The sequence below is a fragment of the Salminus brasiliensis genome, chromosome 1 (genome assembly GCF_030463535.1).
Source record: "Salminus brasiliensis chromosome 1, fSalBra1.hap2, whole genome shotgun sequence".
In the NCBI taxonomy this organism is placed as follows: Eukaryota; Metazoa; Chordata; class Actinopteri; order Characiformes; family Bryconidae; genus Salminus; species Salminus brasiliensis.
Window position 1 is genome coordinate 97,898,662 of NC_132878.1, and position 7,566 is coordinate 97,906,227.

At 42.0% G+C, this 7,566-nt stretch overlaps 1 pseudogene; it reads left to right on the top strand.

Moving 5' to 3' along the window:
• Positions 1 to 7,566, top strand: part of LOC140559478 (uncharacterized) — a 33,378-nt pseudogene extending 25,812 nt beyond the window's left edge.

Consider the following 7,566-nt stretch of genomic DNA (forward strand, 5'->3'; position numbering starts at 1 on the left):
TTGGAGATAACTCGAACCAGATGAGAATACCAGCCAACAGGAACATGCCACGGACACATGGAGACTTAATTTACGGCAGTGACTCTGTAGAGAGGTTCCTTAAATGCTCCCAGTCCCAGGTGCAACACATGAACACGAAATGAACACAAAAGATCCAGAAGTCCTTATATGGGCTTGTGAGCATCAACCCGGGATCACCCCAGGGGAGGGTGCGATAATGATGGCCTGAGACTTTAATTACTTTTTGATTTCTGTTTCAGTAAGTTAACACATCTTCTATGGGCCACATATTTATATCTTCTGCAAATATTAATGAACAATGTTTTTTTTACACATTTCACTTGAGAACATGAGAAAAAAATCAAACTAAATATTTAATGTAAAATTCTTATGAATATTTGGAGATTAAACACACACTTAAAAACAGCTTTTAAGAACTTTAGACCTGAAAAATTCTGATCTGTGGCATTTTTTAAAATGAATGTTAGATCTTTCATTGAAAGGCATTTTTTGTAAATGTTTCTGTGACTACAGTTGCACATATTATTCAGAAATTTAAGATCCATGGGACTGTAGCCAACCTCCCTGGATGTGGCCGCAGGAGGAAAATTGATGACAAATCAAAGAGACGAATGGAAACAATGCGCATGGTAACAAAAGAGCCCAGAAAAACTTCTAAAGAGATTAAAGGTGAACTTCAAGTTCAAGGAACATCATAGTCAGATCGCACCATCTGTCATTGTGTGAGCCAAAGTGGACTTCATGGGAGACGACCAAGGAGGACACCATTGTTGAAAACAAATCATAAAATGCCAGACTGGAGTTTGCCAAACTACATATTGACTCTGTTATGTTCTGGGGCTGCTTTGCTGCATCTGGCACAGGGTGTCTTGAACCTGTGCAGGATACAATGAAATCTTAAGACTATCAGCTCGACAGGCTAACTAGTATCATGCTAGCTAATACAGTCGAAGGGGGATCAGCTCGACTGGCTAACTAGTATCATGCTAGCTAATACAGTCGAAGGAGGATCAGCTCGACTGGCTAACTAGTAGCGTGATAGCTAATACAGTCGAAGGGGGATCAGCTCGACTGGCTAACTAGTATCATGCTAGCTAATACAGTCGAAGGGGGATCAGCTCGACAGGCTAACTAGTATCATGCTAGCTAATACAGTCGAAGGGGGATCAGCTCGACTGGCTAACTAGTATCATGCTAGCTAATACAGTCGAAGGGGGATCAGCTCGACAGGCTAACTAGTATCATGCTAGCTAATACAGTCGAAGGGGGATCAGCTCGACAGGCTAACTAGTATCATGCTAGCTAATACAGTCGAAGGAGGATCAGCTCGACTGGCTAACTAGTAGCATGATAGCTAATACAATGGAAGGAGGATCAGCTCGACTGGCTAACTAGTATCATGCTAGCTAATACAATGGAAGGAGGATCAGCTCGACTGGCTAACTAGTATCATGCTAGCTAATACAGTCGAAGAGGATCAGCTCGACTGGCTAACTAGTATCATGCTAGCTAATGTAGTCGAAGAGGATCAGCTCGACTGGCTGACTAGTATCATGCTAGCTAATACAGTCGAAGGGGGATCAGCTCGACAGGCTAACTAGTATCATGCTAGCTAATACAGTCGAAGGGGGATCAGCTCGACTGGCTAACTAGTATCATGCTAGCTAATACAGTCGAAGAGGATCAGCTCGACTGGCTAACTAGTAGCATGCTAGCTAATACAATCGAAGAGGATCAGCTCGACTGGCTAACTAGTAGCGTGATAGCTAATACAGTCGAAGGGGGATCAGCTCGACAGGCTAACTAGTATCATGCTAGCTAATACAGTCGAAGGGGGATCAGCTCGACTGGCTAACTAGTATCATGCTAGCTAATACAGTCGAAGGGGGATCAGCTCGACAGGCTAACTAGTATCAGGATTCTAGAGAGAAATGTCCAGTCTGCCCAGTGTCAGAAAGCTTGGTCTTAGTCGCAGGTCACCTTAGTGCAAAATAAGTTTCTGATTTTAGGGGTTAAACAGAATAATACTACTACTAATATAATAATAATAATAATAATAATGTATAAATGCAATTGTATTTTAATTAATTTAAAGATAATTCATCCATCTTTTTGTTCTCCTTTCTTTAGCTTCCTTTACTGTCTATAACATAATTATTAAAATGTGTGTATTAGACCTTTCTGTCTGTATTAGACCTTTCTACAACAGAATCAGTCTAAACACACAGCTGTCTTAGAACACCTCAGAACCCTTGTGCGAGGCTGAAAGGAACCAGTAGCTGTTTTATTAAAGTATTGATTCTTGCTGGTTATCTGATAAACAGCCAATGCCTCCAATGCAGCCAATGCATCAACATTTCACATCACAAAGTAGGTGAGATATTTATGAATGTCAAGGTATGCCATATTACCTCAGACGTGACTGATAGGCTGCAGTCTGCAGAGATTTGAAACCAATCATGAGTTTTGAGCAATCATTTAGCAGCTCTCTTAATTCTCCTATGTGTAGTGTAATAAGAGATTATTGAGTAAGCGGGAAAGATGCTGGGACCTACCAGGGACTAACTCTTAATGAAAAGAGGAACTATATTGTACATGTCAGCATGTGCTGTTGAAAGTTCACCAGATGCTTCCTCACGATTATAACACACGAGTAGAAAGACCTCATTATCAAGTTTTTTTCCGTAGTAGTTTGGGAATCATGAATTGGGTAACAATACATGTGTATCAATAAGTGTAATGTGTCAAGTATGGGTCTGAACAGGAGGTAGGTTAGATAACTATGTATGTGATGCCAATGCAGACGTGCTCTGAAATAAAGTCTGTTCTTACTGGGCTTACACAGTCTTTCACGTCAGGAATGGCAAACAAAGGAGACACACAAAATGCTGTACTCAAACAAAGATAGACAATAAACATCAAACAGGATTATCGAAAAAACACCCTCAGCCTAGAGGCTGAGAATAAGGCTGAAACTGAAATGCTTGTTCACAGAAATGAATAGACTTAAGGGCAGTGAGCTGAGCCCTTGGTAGTTTCCAAAATAAATTACAAATTCACTTGAATTGTTTTCTTTGTTTTTCTTTTTCAAAAATTTCCTTTTTAAAAGTCCTCCACACCCAATCTACAAGACCCTTGGACCGGTCCATATTATACATTTTATAATATGACAAGAAATTCCACATAATTCTGCCTTGGCAATATGTGAGTTGAAAGTTTCCACTTTGAAAGAGAGAGCAGCATTTTTGTCTTTCAGTTTCTTTACACCATCTGTGAGGGTAAGGGTCAATACTTTTTTAGAAGTTTCTCAGGACCATGCAGTGTGTCTCTTATTTATATACATGGCAGGAGAGCACATCAATATTACTGTAAAGTCTCTCAGCTCAATGCTGGGTTGTGAATTGTACTCCTGCAATGTGACAATTCAGTGAGCCATCTAGACCTCTGGCTCCTTAAAGCACATGAATCATGCTAGTGTAGGTTGTGGGAATTCTAGATAAATACATGTTTCATATAACAAGGATATATCTTGAGCGGGATATAACGAGGGGGTAAACTAAGGAGGAGTACAACAAAAACAGGATTAACTAGAAACTAGATCCAGAGCCGTGCTCTGTGAACACACAGGGGTAGCTGGAGGGCCATCTGCCTAACTAGATAACGAGGCCAACCAAACCTGAGTATGTAGTGACTGCCTCAAGCTGGGGTCACCTAGGAGCATGAGCAGGAAGCGAACGTAACACTTGCCTCTCAAATCAGACTATGATAACTCTAAACTATGAAGGGATCACTTACCAACCTGAGCACACCACCAACGGAGGTCCAACGGAGAGTCACAGAGATTCCTGGAGATTCAATTCACGGCAAGAAGTAGCAGTCGCAGAGCTCCTTAAAATGCTCCCAGTCCCAGGTGCAACTGATGAACACATATGAACAGTGATAAACACAAACAACTAGGAAGTGAGGTCGGAAGTGAGGTCCTTATTTTGGCCTGTGGGCGGCGGCTCGGGATCGCCCCAGAGGGGAGCACAAGAACGAGGGCCTAGCACCCTGAAGAGAAATATTGATTAACTGAAATACGTCTGCAGGAATTGTCCAAAATACCTCCTGATCATTCTACAGATCTTATTTTCAGCAATTGGAAATGTTTTGTGGAAGTGCTGCCGCTAATGGGGGATCTACAAGTTATTAAATTCAAGGGTTTACACTTTCAGATCTTCAGCTCTGGGTTTCACTAGTGCTAGTTTTGTGTTCACCAACAGCTTGGACTACTGATTACAGGAATGACAGGAAAGACACAGTAGAGTAAATGTTTGAGACCATCAGATGATAACAGATAATACGCTGAGCCTAAATCAATCTTAAGAAATTTGCATTTTAGGGGAATGTCTTAAGAATTCCCTGCAGAGCTGAGCAGTAGATGTTACTGAGATAAGAAAGTGTTAAACATCCTGTTAAAAATTTGTATAATGTCTGTCATGAACATTCTCACTCTGGTTAATCAAATTTATCTTGCACATTTTTACCAGGTAGTTCTTCCGGGACACCATGAACTGCATAGAATGGTCAGAGGCATTTCAACAATTAGAAGTTTGGGACCAAAATATCTGCTTTTCTTAGTGAAAAGTGGTATAAAATAATATTATGTTTCCTCTAGCATTTCCTGTGACCCTCCCTGGTAAAGGACTCAAGCCTTAACCTCAGAGCATTAAGATGTAGACCTCATATTTACTAGTGTTTAGATGGGAAAGGCCCAGGATCTCATTAACATAGCTTGTGACTAACGCTGCGGTAGGGATGCAGGGGCCAGGGTGGCAGGAAGTGTATTAGCAGCGCTAAAACTGTAGTAGCGATGCTAACAATACCGTATCAATGTTGGACAAGGCTGGCGATGTGCTGCTGCTAATGGGGGGATCTACAGTTATTAAATGCAAGGTTTTACATGGATTTTCAGATCGTCATCTTTGGGTTCAGCACTAGAGTGCTAGTGTCATGTTCACCTACTGCTTGAGCTGTTGATTACAGGAATGACAGAAAGACACAGTGAAGTAAATATTTGAGACCGTCATATGATGACAGAGATTAAGCTGAGCCAAAATCAATCAAAAGGAATTTGCATTTCAGGAGAATTCCCTGCAGAGCGGAGCTAAAGATGTAACATAGCTATGTGTGGCTGTTCACCAGCAGGCCCCGCTGGGCCTTCGCCTCCCAGCCATCTGAGCGCGCCGAATGATGTCAAAACTCACCCTTACTTCCCGTGCTGAGCGGTCAGCAATGGAGGACGTTTTGGGGAGGGAGGGGGGTCATCGTCCTTTCTTCCCCGTTCTCTTGCATTTGCTGGAAGTCTTGACCCAGGGCAAAGCATGTGACCCCAGTCCGGACTGTGATAAAAAGGTGTTAAACATCCTGTTAAAAATGTGTATAAGGTCTGATCCGTCTCAAACATTTTCACTCTGGTTATTCACACAAACGTGAATTGTACCTTGGAGGACTGGACTCATCAACAAGCGGCTTCTTACTTGCTGTTTTTCAGAAAAATGGGATGCCTCATGTTCTACCTGCTGGGGATGGTAACCATCAGTGCTTTCCCTGAATTGGCAGCCACGAAAGGTATGCATTGCCCTTACATATATGTTTTGTAGGTTCTTGTTTGTATGGCTCCCTGATGAATCTCTCTTCAGTTCCCCAGCCCTCCCACCCCACTAAATAAGTACCTACCTCTAATTACTTAATTTCTTTATATTTTACAGAACAAATCTGGACTGCACAGCCAAAAAACCTTGCACTTTATGGAAAAGCCACTCAGTCCACCCTGGTTAATAACCCCTGGGCGCCATACGGTGCCTACAACGCTATAGATGGAAACACTGATTCAAACTACAACCATGGCTCTTGCACCACCACTGAGTGGCAGAAAAACCCCTGGTGGAGAGTGGACCTGCTGGACGAGTACACAGTGACCTCTATCACCATCACTAACAGAGGAGACTCTGCACCAGAGAGGATCAACAGAGCTGAGATACACATCGGAAACTGTTTCTGGACAATGGGAACAGCAATCCTCGGTGAGAGTGTACTTGTTCTTACATCTGTCTCTGCATCCAAGCTCACAACCATGACATCTGGAGTAATTCTTGATGACCAGCTTCATTTTACCATTACATAAAGTCTACTACCAAATAGTACATGTTGGTACTTGACAACTTCAGATAAATACAACCCTTCCTGACTGTTAAGACCTCTTTTCTCAAGTCTACAAGCGTTAGTCATTTCTAGGCTATTGCATATTGTTTCCTTAATACTCATCTTTCCTTTAAGGAATTAATTTTAGTTGATTTTTATTGGGGACAAATTCATGTGCAATAACTCCTTGTTGATAAATTCTTATAGAACCTTTTTAAAAAAAGTGTTCCAAAATAAAAGTGCTTTTCAGTACTATTTAAAACCATTATTGCCAAGAGTGTAGTAAAAATGTGTACATATGTACTGTGTTGTCTTTTCTCTTTAGTGCTGGGGTGGCACCATCCCAGAAGAAAATTCCATGACCTTCAAGTTTGAGAAAGGATTCTCAGGTCGTTATGTTAACGTGGTCATCCCTGGAAATAACCGGCCTCTGACTCTCTGTGAGGTTGAGGTCTACGGTTATCCCACTCCAGATGGTGAGAAAATATATAAGGCAGTGTTGTTTAAGAGTGCCTATCCATCCATACTTGTATAATAATGTTTGTACAAACTCCATCAAAATTTGACAACCTGGATTTTATTCATTTTAATATGCCACAGTACAAGTAAATATGATAGAAGTGTCCAGGGCTAAGTTTATCTCCTAGTCTAACTCCTACTACTTAGGTAAGGGCTAGAGGCTAACAAACTGTCCATCAAAAGTTGGGCTACAGGTGGAGCTACACCAAAGAGGTTTCTGATAAAGTGGCCCAGGAGTAAAACTTTCTAGGAAGTCCACATAAGACCTAATCCTGTTTATTCTTCACCACTGCTGTTGTTTCCTGTGCAGGAGAGAACGTAGCACTGAAGGGAAGAGCTACACAGTCCAGGCTTTATGGTACTGGTTTTCCATCTAATGCCATTGATGGAAACAGAGATGGTGCGTATGGTCATGGTTCCTGCACACACACCTACGACGACCTCAGCCCCTGGTGGAGACTGGATCTTCTGAAACGACACAAAGTGTTTTCCATCATTGTCGCCAACAGACACGATACTGTTCCCGAAAGGCTGACTGGAGCTGAAATCAGAATCGGAGACAGTCTGGAGAACAACGGCAACAACAACCCGAGATAAATCATCCTCAGATTTTACACTTTTTAAACTACTGTCTTTATAAACAGAAGATCCTGTTGGTAACAATCAAGTTTCATGTTCTGCCTCATCAGGTGTGCAGTGATCTCCTCCATCGATAAGCAGAACCCTGTCATGTCCTTTCAGTGTAACAGGATGGAAGGGCGGTACATCAATGTCGTGATCCCAGGAAGGAAGGAGTATCTCACACTGTGTGAGGTGGAGGTGTATGGAGCTCCTCTGATCTGA